This window comes from Chelon labrosus, assembly GCF_963514085.1.
Source record: "Chelon labrosus genome assembly, chromosome: 6".
NCBI classification, from domain to species: domain Eukaryota; kingdom Metazoa; phylum Chordata; class Actinopteri; order Mugiliformes; family Mugilidae; genus Chelon; species Chelon labrosus.
In genome coordinates, this window is record NC_140342.1 from 25642898 (window position 1) to 25662247 (window position 19350).

The 19350-nt window shown below is 42.6% G+C and overlaps 1 pseudogene across 1 annotated transcript; it reads left to right on the forward strand.

Moving 5' to 3' along the window:
* The first annotated feature begins 11284 nt into the window (after positions 1 to 11284).
* LOC311489304 (tripartite motif-containing protein 16-like) lies at positions 11285 to 13669 on the forward strand (annotated as a pseudogene). The gene is made up of 2 exons (XR_014699943.1): positions 11285 to 11305; positions 11535 to 13669. The product of XR_014699943.1 is annotated as a tripartite motif-containing protein 16-like (transcript).
* Positions 13670 to 19350: the final 5681 nt, after the last annotated feature.

Below are 19350 nucleotides of genomic sequence, written 5' to 3' on the forward strand. Positions count from 1 at the left end.
CAGTCAAAGAATAGATTTTAAAGTACTGCTCCTTGTTTTTAAATCATTAAATGGGAGGGGGCCCATCTATCTTGTAGACCTCCTTCAATATTACACCCCCTCTAGACCCCTTAGATCCCAAGACAGACTGCTTTTATCAAAACCAACTGTCAGAACCAAAAGTGGTGAAGCCGCCTTTAGTTTTTATGCTACTCAGCTGTGGAACCAGCTTCCCATTTTAATTAGAACTGCACCCTCAATTGATTGCTTTAAAACCAGAATCAAGACCCATCTTTTTTCTGTTGCTTTTTCTTAAATCATCTTTCTGTTTCATCTGTTTTTAGTCTTTTTAGTCTTTTTATTTCTTTTTAATTTTAATTTTAATTTTCACCTAGTGACTGGTACTTGTGTCTGTGAATCAATGTGCATTCTTCATTTTATTTGTGTAAAAGCACTTTGGGTTGCCTTTGGTATGAAATGTGCTATATAAATAAAATTGCCTTGCCTTGCCTTGCCTTGTCGTCACATGCTGTCGTTTGGTCATTTAGCCCTGACGTCCTAAGCCGACGTCTAGGGGGGCCCCTCTTCGTCGCTTGACGCCGTAGAGGGTCATCCGATAGATTTTAATGCAAATCCCTCATCTTTGTATTTTGACGGAAAGGGGGTTAGCCGTCCAGCGGTTTGCCTGCGCTGGAAATATGTTTTTTGGCGATTGATTTTGTGTTACAAATGTGTTTTTTGCAGTAGGCTACCGTGCGGCGCCTATGCTGAACAATCATTGGTGCGGTGAACATTTTCGTGGGGCAGAAACCCTTGTCTTCGCTACCACAACTTTTTTTTTTTTTTTTAAAAGTATACATTATAATGACATAATTACTGGAGTTACAGGACTGCATATTTGCTGTAGGCTTAAAACATGCCTTAATTTAGGTGGGATATTTTGTCGATAGTATTTCAATTTACAATGGCTATAGTTAGTGTGCCTACTTTTTCTTTACCTTTTTTTTTTTTTTTTACTTGTCTCTAAGATCTCATTTTCAACCTGCGACGCATAGCAACCGTTGCTATGGGTAAACAAAACCAGCAGACTCTGCCCTAGAATTCTGTATTCTGTCTGGTCCAGTTTGCTCACTTATCTAATATTTTGTCGTGTAGTTGGGTTTTGTAACTGCAACTCAAAACACAGACTGTCCTCCTCTACAGAACGACCACAGTTGTCGTTTTTCCTGCACCCAAATTACGACTCAGTGTTACGTTTGGGGGTGACTAGCCGCGCTGGTGCCCTCTAGCGGCATCGTAATAAGCAGGCTAAAAGCTGTTTTAATTCCCGCTCTGTAGCTCTTAATACGTCACTTTATTAAGTTTTAATATTTTTTCATGCTTGAAAGTAACGGTGCAGATCCCCAATATGTGATCAGTTTATCCAAATAACGCCTGGTTGGAAGTTTGCTCTGATGTTTTCGGAAAAGTGAAGCGCCACCTGTGGAACGCAGCGAGTCATCTCAGAGACGAACAGCCGGCCTCCTGAGGTGATCCGCCGGTCAACCTCCGTCGTCATCCCGGGGTAGAAAACGAGCCGATTAGTGTAAAAATACTACCCACACCCTCAAAGTGAATGCTAGTAATGCCGTGTTACTCAATGCATTCGTTAAACCTGGTGCATTTTGAACAGTATTATTAAAAGAAGGCTTATGAGATCGGCAGAAAGCCTAGTGACGTAGTTGGACTCATTCCATTCCTGTCTATAGCCGTCTGCCGTGAATTGGCTGTGTTCGGTTTCTGCCGCTCAACCAAGCTACAGCAAAGCTTCATAATATTTTCAAATAAACGACTCAAATGCAGTGTTGTGTGTCATTTCTTAACTTAAAGCAACTATAATCACTGCCGTTACAAGTTCGGCTGTAGTAAATATTTCATGTGTTCAGCAGATAAACCAATCCAAACCCTGCCTACTGTAAGCCTCCTGAAGCGGGCGAACCAAACTGCATTGCTGTTTGGCGTAAATCTATATTGCGCGGTTCTAAACACATCCTAAATAAACTCTCTTTACTTTTTCTTAACATATATCGACTTAAAGCAATGTCATCGCTAGTTCGGCAATACTAGATATTTGATGTAATCAGTATATATATCTTTTTACAACCCTATTTTAACAAGTGTTTGAAAACTGAAAAAACTACAAATATCACGTGACTTGGTATCAAGCTACATGTCGCAGCTCAAGGGATTTGTAGTTTCTACCACGATTAGTGATTTCCTTGAATAGGAGGTTATAAATAATAAAATGAATACATAGCCGGGGGTTTAAGGGTGTGGGAAACACATTTCTTACCAGAATTTAAACATATAATTGTCAAGTGGGTGAAAAGATACCATTTTGGACAGCGCTCCCACTTTCTGTCTATATCCACAAGGTATAGTCACACAGGCACAAAAGGTAGAGTTCATAAGTTTTCTACAGCACTTTGTCCCATGTCTATAGCCCCTTTTGATGCAGAATTACTTTAGCCTTAACCCTTCAAAAATTCTCAGAAGTCAGGGTTCAAAGGGCAATAGTTCAAAGAAGGAGTCAGTTACAACCCCTAAACTGACATATGCTATTCCCCAGGTTGAGACCTTTCCAATGATATCTTTATTATAGTCCTACAACAAAGTATGGATTTTCACATTTCATGAACACAGCTGTGCACAGGCTTAGATTCAGAGAGCCTTTTGAGGTCTCAGACCATGATATAAGTATTTTTTTTTAAACAATGAGAAAAAATCATGTAAGGTAATCATATCTGACAGATTTACAACTGAATTAGTAATTTATATTGTATCTGCTCATTTGTTTTTGCCAATTAATTCCACCAGACATTTTGAACCTGTGTGTAAACTAACATCACAACAGCTATTTGTCAAGGGACTTTGAGTAAATCAGTTACACATACCGTTGTTATGTTGTCCAATAGGTCATTTCTGACATCTGTGTGTTTCAATGAAGAAACAGCATCTCAACAAAACACTACTGAGGATATGCAACAGTAGCCTGACGTAGCCATACTCAATTCTAGTCAGAATGTGAGTCTGGTACTGCTCCATTGGGCTGTGATTATGGGGCGTGTTTCAACCGAACCAGGAAAAAAAAATGCCTCTGCACTCAATTGGATAGACCTATAACCAATCAGAGCAACGGAGTGTGTGACGTATGTTAAGCGACGCATAGTTGTCAACAGAACTCAACTGCACGCACGCTGGAAGAAGTCCAATCCAATCCAATCCAATTTTATTTATATAGCACAATTTAAATAAACACAAGGTTTCCAAAGTGCTTCACAATAAAATACAATAAATAACACAACAGAAGTACAATCGAACAACGAACACAATGAGGTAAAAGTACGGTAAAACAAAAATAAAGCCAATGAGATAAAAGAGATAACAGATAAAACACAGTAAAAATCCTTAAAATAAAATAAATGAAGTCAACTTCCTACTAGGTGTTAAAAGCCAAGGAGAAGAGGTGGGTCTTTAGGTGGGATTTAAAAACAGACAGAGAGGAGGCCTGTCTGATGTGCTGAGGCAGATTGTTCCAGAGTTTTGGAGCTGCCACAGCGAAGGCACGATCCCCTCTGAGCTTCCGCTTTGTTTTAGGCTCTCTCAGGAGCAGCTGATCAGCTGACCTGAGAGAGCGGGAAGGAGTGTAAAAGTGTAGAAGCTCAGAGAGGTACGGCGGGGCAAGACCATTGAGGGATTTAAAAGCAAATAAAAGAATTTTAAAGTGAACCCTAAAATGTATGGGCAGCCAGTGGAGTGAGGCTAAAATGGGGGTAATGTGCTCATGTTTTCTTGTGCCAGTTAAAAGACGAGCTGCAGCGTTCTGTACCATCTGGAGCCGAGAGATGGCCGACATACTGACCCCCACATATAGTGCGTTGCAGTAATCCAGCCGAGTGGTTACGAAAGCGTGGACTACTGTCTCGAAGTGCTGCCTGGAAAGAATAGGTTTTATTTTGGCCAGTTGCCTCAGGTGAAAGAAACTTGATTTAACGACAGACCTGATCTGGCTCTCAAGTTTAAAATCAGGGTCCATCTTCACCCCCAGGTTTGTAACGGTGGGTTTCATGTACTGGGTTAGGGGACCAAGATCTGGCAGGGGGGTTCCAGTGGTTCCACTAAAAACCATCACCTCTGTTTTGTCATGATTAAAATTTAAAAAGTTAAAAGACATCCAGGCCTTGATGTCATCAAGACATTTCAGCAGTGCAGTGACGGAGCTGGTGTCATTTCTCTTAAGGGGTATATAAATTTGGCTGTCATCTGCATAACAGTGGAATAAAATACCATGCTTCCTAATTATGGAACCAAGCGGGAGCAAGTAAAGAGAGAAGAGGAGAGGGCCAAGTACTGAGCCCTGTGGGACCCCACAAGAGAGGGGAGCAGAGGAGGACACAGAGTTGCCGAGGCTGACACAAAACGTTCTATCAGCCAAGTACGACCTGAACCACTCCAATGCCACGCCTCGAATGCCCACCCACTGGTCCAGGCGAGAAATTAGGATCTTGTGGTCCACTGTGTCGAAGGCAGCAGTTAAATCTAAAAGCACGAGAATCACAGAATCACCAGAGTCTGTAGCTAAAAAGATATCATTAAAAACTCTTAAAAGTGCTGATTCAGTGCTGTGCAGGGATTTAAAACCGGATTGGAAAGTCTCAAGAATATTTTGGTGTTCCAGAAAGGCCATTAATTGACCGTAAACTACTTTCTCAATGATTTTTGAGAGAAAAGGGAGTTTAGAGATGGGCCTGTAATTGGCAAGAACAGCAGGATCTAGCCCTGGTTTTTTAATCAGTGGCTGCACCACTGCATGTTTAAAACTCATAGAGACCATACCTGAGGACAGACTGCTGTTAATGACTGAAGCAACATATGGACCTACAGTAGGGAAGACCTCCTTAAAAAATCGAGCAGGGACAGCATCATTTGGAGAACCTGAGGGCTTCATATGACCAACAGTCTCCTGTATGGACGACAGCGTCACAGGCCCAAACTGGTTAAAAACAGCAGAGCAGGTGACAGAGCTTGAGGGGTCATACGCAGAGGGGGAAATTAGAGCCCTAGTGGAAGAAACCTTGTTGATAAAAAAGTGAAGAAAATTTTCACAAACAGCAGGGGAGGTCTCCATACTGACAGACTGTGGGGCATTCAGGACAGAGTCAATAGTATTAAACAGGATGCGAGGCTTGTGGCAGTTTGACAAGATGATTTCTGACAAATGTTTTCTTTTAGCAGCTTTCACAGTTGTTTGATAGCATCGCCAACAGTCCCTAAGCATTTCAAAAGACACCTGCAGTTTGTCCCTCTTCCACCTGCGCTCAGCTCTGCGACACTCACGTTCTGACAGCCCGAGTTGCGTCATTCAGCCAGGGCTCAGATCTGGTTTTAGGCTGCCTGGTTTTTAATGGAGCCACAGTGTCTAAGACAGACTTACAGGTGGAGTGAAACCATGCGCTGAGCTCCTCAGTAGTGCACACAGTCTCAGGAAAGACGCAGTTGAGATTGAAGGCAGTGGAGAACTGAGCGGCAGTGGAAGGGTTAATAATACGACAGCGCCGAGCAGCAGCGGCAGATTTAACTGTAGTATTACAGGCAAGAGCAACCTCAAATAGAACGGGCATATGATCAGAGAAAGCTGCGTCACATATCTCAAGATTAACAACAGGTAGACCAAAAGATAAAACAAGATCAAGTGTGTGTCCGCGTTCTTGTGTAGGTCCAGTCAGACTGCACAAGATTAAAAGAGTCAATGAGGTTTAAAAAGTCCGTTGCCATTGGCTTATCAGGACAACACACATGAACATTAAAATCACCGACAATAAGGACACGGTCATATTTAGGCATGATTTCAGCCAGGAAATCGGAAAATTCATTTATAAAGTCCTTGTTGTACTTCGGAGGCCGATAGACCACAGCGCACAGTACGATGTGAGAGTGACCCAGCTCAAATAAAGTGAGTTCAAAGCTGGTAAAAGAGGATGACGGAGATAGCTGCTTACACTTGTAAAAACTCTTAAAAACAGTGGCTGTTCCTCCTCCTCGACCAGACATCCGCGGTGAGTTAAAATAGCAGCAATCGTGAGGTAAAAGTTCAGTGAAAGCGCTGGACTCACCAACAGTCATCCACGTCTCAGTCACAAATAGAAAATCTAATTCTCTGGAGGTGAAGAGATCCTTTAGGATAAATGTCTTGTTTGCTAGTGATCTAGCGTTCACCAGACCGAGCCTGGCAGGAACCGGTGGATCTGCGGTATCAGCTGTCCGGGGAGCCCGACACAGAGGCCGCAGGTTGCAGTGCCTCACCCCGCGCCAGCGAGGACGAGGAGAGCAGGGACCGCGGGCCTGAAACCCCTCATCCGGGTCAACGACAGGTATCAGCCAGGGGTCGACAGGTTCCAGCGAGCGCCGGGAAATGAGGACGCCACGAGGGGGTGATGGAAGTGATATAATATTTCCTACTGTGACATATCGTATGTTGTTATGGAGTACTGGTCTGGGCACTCTGATAGTTTTTTGACGGGACTTGGTGATTCTGACTGGAATATGCCTTGATGCAGGAGAAGGAGATGTAAGACCGTTAGAAGAAACTGAGAGCTGGTTGTGAGTAGATGTGCGTGCATGTGGCAGGAGGGGGGACCTGAAGGGGGAGCTCTCATGGAAAACGGGCAGGTGTGAATGTGCCGTCAGCGAAGAGGGGGGATCCGGTGTGGGGGTGAGGGATGTAAACAGTCAGTCACATGGTAAGGTGCGCACCGCATGCTGCAGGTTAGCAGACAGCATTTGGCTACCCCTCTTGTTTGGATGGATCCCATCTCGTTTAAAAAGAGAGTCACGATCCCAGAACAAGTTAAAATTGTCAATAAAACCAAAATTGTGCATCCTGCTGGCCGATTGGAGCCAGATGTGAAGGCTAAGGAGTCTACTGAAACGGCCAGCTCCACGACCCAGAGTCGGGATGGGGCCAGATATAAAAACAGACTTTCCAGAGTTTTTTAGAACAGTAAAAAGAAGATTAAAATCACTTTTAGTGCGCTCAGATTCCCGACGAGTTGTATCATTAGTTCCCACATGAACAATGATCCTTTCGATAGTTGTCGGGAGCGATGGCATGAGATCCAGAAGTTTATCCAAGATGCGGGGGACAGTGGCTCCAGGGAAACAGTGTGTGGCTGTGTTAAAGAAGCGAATGTCCCGGGTTATGGAGTCACCGATGATCAATGTGGTGGGGGGAAAGAGGGGACGAGAGGCCAATGTTTCTGGGCTGTCTGGACGATGCTGAGGGCGCTCGGTTGATGCTACGCGGGGGGTCTGTGCAGGAGGACGGAGGCGAGGAGGCTGCTTAAGACTAGCCCCAGGGAGACCCCCAGACCGTCTGATCACAGCTTCCTTCATCAACCTACGGCGCTCATTTGCTGCTGTAGAGCGACGAGTAGCCTTTCCAAGGCTTGCTGATGACGCAGCCGAAGTGACTTCAGGGCCAGGTGAGGTGGAGGTGGAAGCTGCAGGTGCAGCGTCGGGAGCGTCAGGATGGACGGAAGCATCCTCCGGCAGGATGGCGAAGCGGTTGGAGATAGCCAGCGGAGGTTGTGGATACTGACCAGCCGAGACCCTTCTGCGTCCGCGTCGCATCACTTCTGTCCAGGATGGCTGGGTCGAGGTACCGGCTCGGTTCGGCGTGGAGCTGTGAACCGGGGCATTTGGACCATTTCCGATGTCGACCCTTGGATCAGCTTGTGGTGTCTGACAGGCTGTCAGCGGCGTTGAGGCATCCAGGCCAGATGCAGCAGCCCCGGTGGTGCCCTCGGCCTCCACGCCCGGCTCCCGGTTCGATGAGAGGCCGCTCTCCTCACCTGGACGCTCCTCCGGGCAGGCAGGTGAAGTGCTAAGGTGGATTGTTGCATGCCAGGGAAGGGTGGCCGCAGAAGCCGAGACCACCGGAGACATGGGAGAGGGAGGTGATGGTGCTGGTGGAGCGGCAAAAGTTGAGGACTGCAAATATGAGATATGTTTTGACTGGGCAGCAGCAACAGAGACAAAGCCCTCAATCAGCTGGTCCCTTTTTCGGAGCTCTGACTCAAGTCGGTGGATCTCATTCTTCAACTGTGAGTAAGAAGTGTTGCAGTCCACGTATACAGCCATGACAGCTGCTATTGTCCGGGTAAAACTCAAACTTAACACAGTTAAGTTAAAGTAATCCAGCGATCAGTGACAAAATAGCGTCAGAAGTAGAAGAAGAAGATGAGTGTAAACGATTTTTGCCGGTGTTGTAAAAAGAATTTAAGGATACACGGAGTACTTACCAACACGGCCATCATTTTTGAGATAAATATTAAAGGTGAATGCGTATACGAACAAGTTCTCAGTTTAGGATTACATCTCCACAAAACAGAAAACATATCGTGTCGCATTTTTCGGTCATGTCAGTCCTTAATAACACGGTTGGGACGCGACATGCCCGTGTTTAAAAAATGGCCAGCTGATAAATTAAACTTTTGCCGAATCCCGCACGAAGGACGGCAAAAACATCTTTCCGATTAACAAATGCCTTGATTGCATTTATCTGTTCCTCTTTTAAAATTAATGCGCTGTCGATATCTTCTAGAACAGACTCGATGGCAGAATCTACACATCTCAGTTCTCCAGCGGCAGCCATCTTTGTTGTAAACAAATTCAACCCAAGCGCTCTTTGGTGACGTGGTTGGTTGTGTTACTGTTGATCATCTGTCCATCATCGTATAAAGCCCACCCTGAGAATCTGATTGGTACGAACAGCTCCTGTTCGAGCATAATTGCGCCTCAACGGAGCGACACCAGACCGAACTTCCAGACCTCAAATGTTGTGGGCGGGACTAAGTTCGGCTGGCACCCAGGCTAATGCAACAGTGGCATTCCTTGATTTCAGAATATTGTAACTTCTATCGTCACCTATAGTGTAACTACTGGTTCACAGCTTATGCCTTTAACAATAAATGTTAATCAAAACTAAATAAATTCTGAGTAATTAACAAGCAATATAAGCACAAAAATTCAGTTGATGGGTAAGAATGTACTTCTCGATGACATGGGCTTGTCTTTTATGCTGGCTAAGCTACTGTAATGGGTGTGATTGGATGAAGTTGTCTGTTAACCCCTCACCTTTTTTTTAGTAAAAACAAACCTCTTCAGGTTGCTAATTTATAAACTGTAAACAATCATGAAACGGAATTGAATGGAAATGAACACAGACAGAGACAGGTGGCAGGTATTTTATTTTAAAACATTACCAGACATTTATCATTCACGTAGCCAGGGTGGTTAGCACTGATGCCTCACAGCGAGAAGGTCACCGGTTCGAATCCATGGGCCGACTGGTTCCTTTCTGTGTGGAGTTTGCATGTTCTCCCCGTGTCTGCGTGGGTTCTCTCCGGGTACTCCTGCTTCTTCCCGCTGTCCAGAGACATGCTGCTTAGGTTCATTGGTGATTCTAATTGGCCGTAGGTGTGCACGTGAGTGTGAATGGTTGTCTATCTCTCTATGTTAGCTAGCTAGCTAGCTTACTTTTCAAAAAAATAACTTTTGGCTAGTTGTTTTAATTTAACGTTAGCTCTTATAACGTTAATTATCCCCCGTAGTAATTCTAGATAGTATACTAGAAGGCGAATCAACATTAAAACGAGCTGACAACATGTTATATTGTTCTCAAATGTTAATTAAACACATTTGCTGTATTTACCTTAATTCGTCCAACTATGACATATCGATGTAGTGGATTAATCTCCGCAATCCGCAATACTCTCCTATTACCGGTAGGAGCGCTAGTGCAAGAAAGTACAGAGCACTTATACGACCACTGTGGTCGTATAAGTTGGAGGACTTGTTGGTGTTTTTAGCTGTTTGTTTTGGATTATTATCCAGTTGGACGACCCAAGACCTACGACTTAGACCAAGCTGTCTGACACTGGGCAGCACATTTCGCTCCAGAATGCCTTGATAATCTTGAAATTTTATTGTACCATTCACAGATTCAAACTCCCTGTGACAGATGCAAAGCAGCCCCAGAACATAGCTTAGCCTCCTTCATGTTTCACAGTAGGTGGTACAGTGTTCTTTTCTTTGTATGCTTCATGTTTTCATCTGTGAACATAGAGCTGATGTGACTTGCCAAAAAGCTCCAGTTGTGTCTCATCTGTCCAAAGAACATTCTCCCGGAAGCTTTGTGATTTGTCAATATACATTTTTGGCAGCTTCCAACTCAACAATGGAGTTCTCCTCGGTCGTCTTCCATTAAGTCCACTTTGGCTCAAACAGCGACGTATGGTGCCATCTGACACTGATGTACCTTGACCTTGGAGTTCACCCCTGATCTCTTTGGAAGTTGTTTTGGTCTCTTTGGTTACCATTCGGATTATAATTCTCTTCAATTTGTCATCAGTTTTTCTCTTCTGGCTGCGTCCAGGGAGGGTGGCTACAGTCCTGTGAACCTCAAACTTCTGAATAATATGTACAACTGTAGTCACAGGATCATGAAGCTGCTTGTAGATGATCTTGTAGCCTTTGTCTTCAACATGCTTGTCTATAACTTTTCTCTCTAACCTCCTGAGACAACTCCCTCCTTAGCTTTCGTCCATGTTCAAGATGATACCAAACAGCACAATGACCTCTTTTCTCCATTTAGATGCTGACTAACTGGTTTGAAGACACGACTGATGGTAATTACAGGACACACCTTAGTTTAACATGTCCTTATGGTAATTTTATAGGGATATCATCATTATTGTCCAAGCCAGTTTCAGGAGTTGTTTTTTAATTATTCTGTGGAAAGAAAATTCCAAATCATTTTCTGATTTTTATTAGTTAATTTCCAATATTTTTTTTATCTGTTATTACTTTTCTCAGTTTCAAGTTATTTCAGTGACCACTGTGTGGTTTTCGTTCTTTAACTCAAGGATACCAACAATGTTGTCCACATGTGTACATCAGACTTCATAGTTTTCTGATGTTTGTCTTCCTGGTTTATTTTGTAATGTGTTGTCTCTGTGTATTTTAGTCAGTTTTATTTCCTGCTCATCAGCCTTTGTATAGTCTTGTCTCTTCCTCTGTCTTTGTCAGTTCATTCACCACCTGTTTTCCTTCCTGTTACTCATCTGTGTTTCCAACATCTCTGTAAATCTCCTAGTGTCTCCGCTTTTTGTTTTTGTTTTTTTGTTGTGTTTTTATTTATTTTTTTTTGTTCAGATGGATTATTATCATTTGTTGGACTAATTCTTGGACTGACCTGTGGAGTGAAGTCTTCTGTTTCTCACTTCCAGTAAGTTTTAATAATGTTTACTCCTTAGTTACTCATCCTGCAATAGTTTGTTTCTTACATTTGGATCCTCTTTTGAACTAAAACACTATAACATTAGACTTCATTGTCAATAAGGAAACAAACTTTAATTCACAGTGTTCCTTCTTGTCTTGGAATGAATCAAAGCCTGGTAAACCTCATTCCTCTTCATCCACTCTGTCCACATATTTCTTTGTTGTCTCTCTTTCAGATCTGCAAGTTGACGATAAGGGTGATCAACATGTGGTGAAATGCAACAGCTGAAAGATTGAAACACTTGATGTTAAAATCACAACTAGAACTAGTTTAAGATCTGATTAAGAGAAACTCACTGAGTCATTGGCACTAAGAGCTGAAATGGCTCAGAAAGGAGTTGAGCTGGATCAAGATGCTATCAGTTGTTCCATCTGTCTGGATTTACTGAAGGATCCGGTGACTATTCCCTGTGGACACAGCTACTGCATGAACTGTATTAAAAGCCACTTTGATGAAGAGGACAAGAAGAAAATCCACAGCTGTCCTCAGTGCAGACAACTCTTCACAACGAGGCCTGTCCTGGTGAAAAACACCATGTTAGCAGTTTTAGTGGAGCAGCTGAAGAAGACTGGACTCCAAGCTGCTCCTGCTGATCACTGCTATGCTGGATCTGAAGATGTGGCCTGTGATTTCTGCACTGGAAGAAAACTGAAAGCCTTCAAGTCCTGTTTATTCTGTCTGGCATCTTACTGTGAGAAACACCTTCAACCTCATTATAAGTCACCTACATTTAAACAACACAAGCTAGTGGATCCCTCCAAAAAGCTCCAGGAGAACATCTGCTCTCGTCATGGTGAGGTGATGAAGATGTTCTGTCGTACTGATCAGCAGACTATCTGTTATCTCTGCTCTGTGGATGAACATAAAGGCCACGACACAGTCTCAGCTGTAGCAGAAAGGACTGAGAGACAGAGAGAGGTGGAGGTGAGACGACAAAACATCCAGCAGATGATCCAGGACAGAGAGAAAGATGTGAAGCTGCTTCAACAGGAGCTGGAGGCCATCGCTCACTCTGCTGATAAAACATTGAAGGACAGTAGAAAAGAATCCAGAAAAGAAGCTCTGATATGGAGCAGCAGGTCAGATCCCAGCAGGAAACTGAAGAGAGTCGAGTCAAAGAGGTTCAGAAGAAGCTGGAGAAGGAAATCACTGAGCTGAACAGGGAAGACGCTGAGCTGAAGCAGCTCTCAGACACAGAGGATCACAACCAGTTTCTATACAACTACCCCTCACTGTCACCACTCAGTCAATCTACACACTCATCCAGCATCAATATCCGTCCTCTGAGGGAATTTGAGGACGTGAAAGCAGCTGTGACAGAGCTCAGAAATATACTACAGGACATTCTGAGAGAGACAAGGACAAACATCTCACTGACAGTGATTGAAGTGGATGTTTTACTGCCACAACCAGAGCCAAAGACCAGAGATGAATTCTTAAAGTATTCATGTAAAATCACACTGGTTCCAAACAAGGCACACAGCCGTCTGGTACTGTCTGAGAGGAACAGAAAAGTAACAACAGTGAATCAACAACAGTTTTATTCTGATCATCCAGACAGATTCACTGATTGTTGTCAGGTCCTAAGTAGAGAGAGTTTGACTGGATGTTGTTACTGGGAGGTGGAGTTTAGAAGACGAGTTGATGTAGCAGTCACATACAAGAATATCAGCAGAGTAGGGAATGAAAGCAGATGTGGTCGTAATGACAAATCTTGGACATTAGATTGTTACAGTTCTATATTTGTGTACAACAACATCAAAACTCCCGTTTCAGGTCCTCCTTCCTCCAGAGTAGGAGTGTACCTGGATCACAGAGCAGGTATTCTGTCCTTCTACAGCGTCTCTGAAACCATGACTCTCCTCCACAGAGTCCAGACCACATTCACTCAGCCGCTCTATGCTGGACTCTGGATTGGTTTTGGATCCAGTGCTGAGTTGATCAAAGTGAAGTAGACAGAGGTAACTTCAGGACCAGAGTTAAATTCTGTGTTTCTCTTAGAGATCAGCTGTCAGTCAAACATTATGGCTGCTACCTTGACATGTTTAATAGTTCTCTGAGCTCTAAATGTCTGCTGAATATTTGTATTGATGTATTTGTGTCTTGTTGTTTCTCTTCCACTTCGTAGCAGAGGAATCAGCAGACCTTCCTTTGTCACTGATATGTTGTTGATCACTTTGTACAGAAAGAAATCTATGATTACATTTACATCTATTAGTTTTTCAGACTATATATTCAAATCTACATATACATGAGGTACTATGAGGTTTATTAAAACTGTAATTATCATGATGGTTGTTCATTCTTTTCCTGGATTAAACAAGTTGATTGTGTGGTTGAAATTAATCTGTGCATGAAATAATGTGATTTAAATATTAAATACAACCGTTTTTCTTTAAATATGAATTATTCTCTTTGGTCTTCATTCCAGGATTTCTCTCACAGCTGATGGAGAAAATGTCAAACTAACATGAGAGTTTATCTGAGACAGTTGTCCTCCTGAAACACCTCAAAGTACAGAGTTCATGTTTGTTTGTTTGGTTTTTACGACTAAAGGTTTAAAAAGTGTAAAATGAACCAGAAAGAAGTGATTAGTTGAAGAGTCAGGGGGTTTTCTGCTCCACAGCATCTTGGCATCAAGTTTAAGCGACTGTATGTCTGTAAACACTGACCAATATGAAGGCTGCAAACTCTCAGAGGGAGTAGAAAGGTTTCCACCTGATGAGAAAAGACAGCAGCCTGTTGTAGAATCACTGTCACATCATTCCAGCAGCATTTCTATAGCTCTGCCTCAGGAGACCCTCCAGCAGTCTTTGGGACACTTTAACCTCTGATATCCAGCTGTAGATGGAGGTGTCATATCGGTCTTCAAGCAGAGACATCTTTAAGACACATAAATAAAGTCATAAAGCTTTAGTCTCTTAAAGGTGGTGAAACATTAACTCCAGCCTCCGTGTCTTCACATTAGATTAATTGTACTTGTACCCATGTTAAAATATGACATAAGAATAAATTGTTTAAAAACTGCATAAATAAGTTTGAAAGTTAAGTGACTGATTTAATGTAAGTTAATTCATCAGTTAATTAAAAATATGTTAATATAGCAATAATTTAATGTTTAAGATTAAAAAGTATGCTGACAGAAAATTCATGTCGCTGCCCCTTTAAGGGACAGGTGGCGCTAGACGCAGCACCTCAGTGACGCTGCAGCAGAGACCTGAGGGAGAGAGCAGAGGAGAAATCGGAGAGAACGAGCGGTGGTTAATAAGCAGAGAAAAGATTGAAAAAGTTGATCTTGCAGTTGAAAAACATAACTTACCTGGTCGGGAACTGATGACGATTTTATGAGAACTAAGCCACACCGGTTTTGGTCAGGGTTTTTGCATGGTTTGAAGCTCGGTCGGAGCGAGGATTGGTCTGCAGTGTGCGGGCGTGCACCTGCACAGACGGGATTTAAGATGAGCCAGACCCAGACCTTCAACTCATCTTCTCCATCGCATCAGTGAGGAAATCTTCTGCGTATGGTGACTCGCCAGGAACTGGTTTTGAACTGAACTGAACACTGATTGAATAATTTTCTCTGGACTGAATCGAACTGATACTTTTCAACTGAACTGAATAATTGAACTCACATTTGGACTTGAACTTGAATTTAAGGTGTTATACTTTTATTTTCATATTGAGTTCATATTTGAATGTGATTTGAAATGATTGTGGTCCACTTCGATATGATTTTGCAATTGAAGGTATTATCTTACCTGTAAAAGAAAGGAAAAAGAGTTAACTCAGGAAGAAAATAGGAATCCTAAAATAGGTGCAACCTAGGAAAAAAAGACTGGTCAAACTTAACTTAGATTAGATTAGACTAAAATAACTTAGGTGAACTAAAGAACAAAAAGAGAGTGAAATACCTTTTAATTTACTATACTTACCTCAACGTTAAGAACCTGCAGGGTATTTTTGTTTTGTGTACTGTATTTTATATCTGTGTTTTCCATTCAGTAAATCGCCGGCCTTTTGTATTTAAAGCAACGGTCTCTGGTGTAATTATTTTTGCTCCCCACTCCTTAGAACCTAGTACTGGTCCAGTAGTGCAGTAAGTGATACCGGTGCTACATACTGTAAATACTGAGTGTGGAGTACACTTAAAACTCATTAATACAGCTGATTTTACATTTCCAGTACAGCTGCACTCTAAAGAGAAAGCATACACATCAATAAAACAATTAGGAATTAAGGAGACTAGTGATGGAACACACAAACACACAGCTACTGCATGAACTGTATTATTAGTAGATTAGATGTTTAGACATTAAAGATATTCTCAAAGTTTGCTCATCATCATCACATCAGGTTAACCTGCAAATTATAGATCGAATGAGCATTGAGGACTTAAATGAGAAACTGGAACCCTGGTATTTTAAATAGGGCTGAACGATATATTGCATTTGCGATAATATCGCGATATGACCAAGTGCAATTTTCTAACCGCAAAGGCTGCGATTACGGCTGCAATTATACCCTGCTCACGTTGTAGCGCCCGCAAAGTCATAATCACAAAACACACCTCCATTCATGGCTTCCTCCGTCATCCACCCACATTCATCTCCTACTCCAATGGAGATAATCCACCGATTCCCGCGTAGTTTGAATCCGTCCTCCAGGAAGGACATTTATGATGAGTGCAAGTCACCGGTGAGCCCCCGCTGATACCATTCCAGTGGAGCAAGTCCGACTCTGACTGACTGACTGACTGACTACGTTAAAAAACTTCGGTACCATGAGTACTCGTGTGCATTTTTGTTTTGTATGTGCCGTTTGCTGCACCGCGACCAGAGGCGCTCGTTATTTTGAGTTATTTCCTTATTTTGTGTCGGAGCCCGCGGTAAAACCCGGAGCGGAGTTTTGAGTTGTTGTTTTGTGGGGGCGCAGGTACTGGACTGAACTGTGATTTTGCGGAACACTGAAACAGACTTTTCCAACCGGACTGAACTGAAATTAAGAGACAGGCTAAGGCGCACCCTTTTTTGTTTGTTTGTTTTGGCACTGATGATCATAATTGTGGTTATTATTTTGTGTGGGTTGACTAATTATTTTTTTGTTCTGTTTTATTTTACGTTGTCAGACTTGACTCTGACTGGCACCCCAACATTAAAACGAGTCAAACCCGCTACAACGTGACATGCGCGTGACATGCGCGTGTAAAACGTGTGAGCAAACGAGATTGTCCAATCACAGAGGCTGCACTCTGGTCACGTGACAGTATACTATTGTGTATGTTCAAAATACTATTGTGATTGAATTAGTCAAATAAAAATGTCAGTCATCAATTCTTGCATCACCTCATGTCATCATAACAGGTCTGGCTTCCAGGAAAGAACCGTTTCTTTTTAATCTAATACAGTGTTGGCCATACTATATGATGTATTGCTTGTCTTTGCTTAATAATACAGAAGACAAAGACCTTTAAAATCGCATATCGCATCGCAATCGCAATATTGGCATGAAAAATCGCAATTAGATTTTTTTCCAAAATCGTTCAGCCCTAATTTTAAAAAGGTTTGACGACCTAAGTTGAGGTGAACAGTATTTTTTTTACGTACAGTATTTATCTGAACCTGCATCTCTTCCTGGAATCTAAAGGAGTTTTAATTAATTACTTCACGGTGCTGCTCCTCGTCCTGGAATGTGGCAAAGCCTGATAACTCTCATTCTTCTCTCTGCTCTCAAACACAACTGATCTCTTCCCCTTCACACATCTGAAAGACAGAAGATGAATGGACAAGAAGACTCATTCACTGCACACCACTGAGACAACTAGAAGGAAATCAACAGCACTGTTTTAAAAAATGAGACATAGAAAAGTGAAAATATTACCATCACTGACACTGAGAAATGAGAAGATGACATTCATAGTTATTCTTAATATTGTCAAAGCCTCAGTTATTGTTTCTCGTCTTCCTTTACTGAACATCACAGCAGGTTAACATGTCTATAATCTGCATTTTTACGATTACAATGGATCAAATGACAGTGTAAAAAGGCTCACTCTGTCAGGATCTGTTTTCATTTTTGTCTATTTCCTGTTTTTACTTTGTAGTGTGTTCTGTTGTGTTGCTATTAGTTTTGCATCCTGTTTTATCCCTCCTTTGTGATCACTGTTTCTGCCCTAATGTGTTTCACCTGTGTCTTGTTCCCCAGTGTATTTGAACCCTGTCTCATTCCCCTTGTCTTTGCCAGATTGTCTTAGTTACTGTCATGATGTGATGCTTAGTTTTCCTGGGTTTCTGTTTCCCGTTTTATTTTGTTAAGTTCCCGATTGCCTGTTTTGTGTTACTCCCTGTGTTTCCCCCGTTTGGTTAGGTCATTGATTTCTCCTTGTGTGCTCTGTCTTGTTTTGTTTCACCTGTGTCTCATCACCCTGCCTTGCCCTTTGTTCTCTGTCTTGTTGTACTCGTCGTTTTGTAATTGTCTAATGCTTTGTTTTCTTGTCTTGTCATTGTTTTTGTCTTATCACATTAATGGATTGTGTTTCATTGAATTTTTTTGTTTCCTCAAGTTTGGATTACCTGCCAGGTCAGCGGCGCTTTTAGTTTTGTCTGTTTTTCATTAAATACCTTTTTCGCCAACTCCTGCCTTATCCCTCTCTGTCCTTCATTTGGGTTTTACCCTACTATCCCGCAGCCTTCCTGACACAACAACCTGACCTAGCATGGACCCAGCGGACACTACTCTGTTTGATGAGGCAGAAGAACAGAGGCAAGTTATTTCTTGTGCTCCTATCCCAGGAAGGCCTCCGCTCCTGCTCCGGTTCCTGCTTCCAGGTTAGCCTTCACTCCTCCTCCTTGTGCTCCTGTCCCGGCTTCCAGGTTGGCCTCCATTCCTGCTCCGGCTTCTGTACCGGCCCTGAGGATGGGCTCATGCCCTGTTCCTGCCCCTGTTCCTGCCCCTGTGCCGGCCCCCAGGGTCGCCTCTGCTCTGGCTCCTGTTCCCAAGGTGGCTCGGCCTCCGGCTCCTGTTACTGTTTCCCTGTATTCCCTGTGTTTTCTAGCTCTAGTCATGTTATGTTCTTGTCTTTTTGAAGGTTTTGATTTTGGTTCTTCTGGGAGACTTTGTCACTGATGCAAAGTGATGGAGAAACTGATTGGAAAGAATGGCCTGCCTGATCTGAACCAGTGTGGTGGTTTGTTTGTGAAAAGCATGGCATTTCCTTTCACTGTTATGCTGACAATAGTCAGATATGTGCCACTAAAGAAGAAGGATGCCTTCTCTGTTGATTTGGGACCCTTGTCATCTTGTGTAAAGCCAATAGTCTCAAATTTGGGCCTCAAGATGGACAGTGATTTTAAATTGGATCGGCAAATTGGTGCATTGGTTAATTCCAGCTTTTTTCACCTCAGGTGGTTGGCAAAGGTTAAGCCCGTCCTTACACATCAGCACTTTGAGACAGCAATCCATGCCTTCATCACATCTCAGCTGGATTACTGTAATGCACTGTTGGCCCTGTGTTTCTAAGGCACTAAATGTTGGGGTTTGGCTATCATAAATAAATAATTATCAAAAATAATTATTTATTACATAATTGGATCTGAATTACTAGATCACCTCGAGGCACCACCCTTCTAAGAAGGAGAAAGTGCCAATTCATCAAATCAGTCTCACTAAATTGTTAATTTGGAACTCTGATTAATAATTAACTTAACCCAGTGTAGTGACAGTGTAGTGGTTGGCAAAATTCATTATTGTGCAACATTATACAACCGGTATGTTTAAAAGACATTTATTAACAAAAATAAAAGTAAAAACATACGATCTAACAACAGTGCACTTTATAAAGGTGTGTGGGTGTGAGCGAGAGTCTCCGGTCCTACTGAAGGTATTCAAACATCTTGGGGTCTTGTTCACAAATAGAGCCGGTGTTTAGGTGAAGCAGCAGCAGTAATGCAGGCGCCATATCCAGTCATCATGGTGAACAGGGAGTTTAGCCAAAG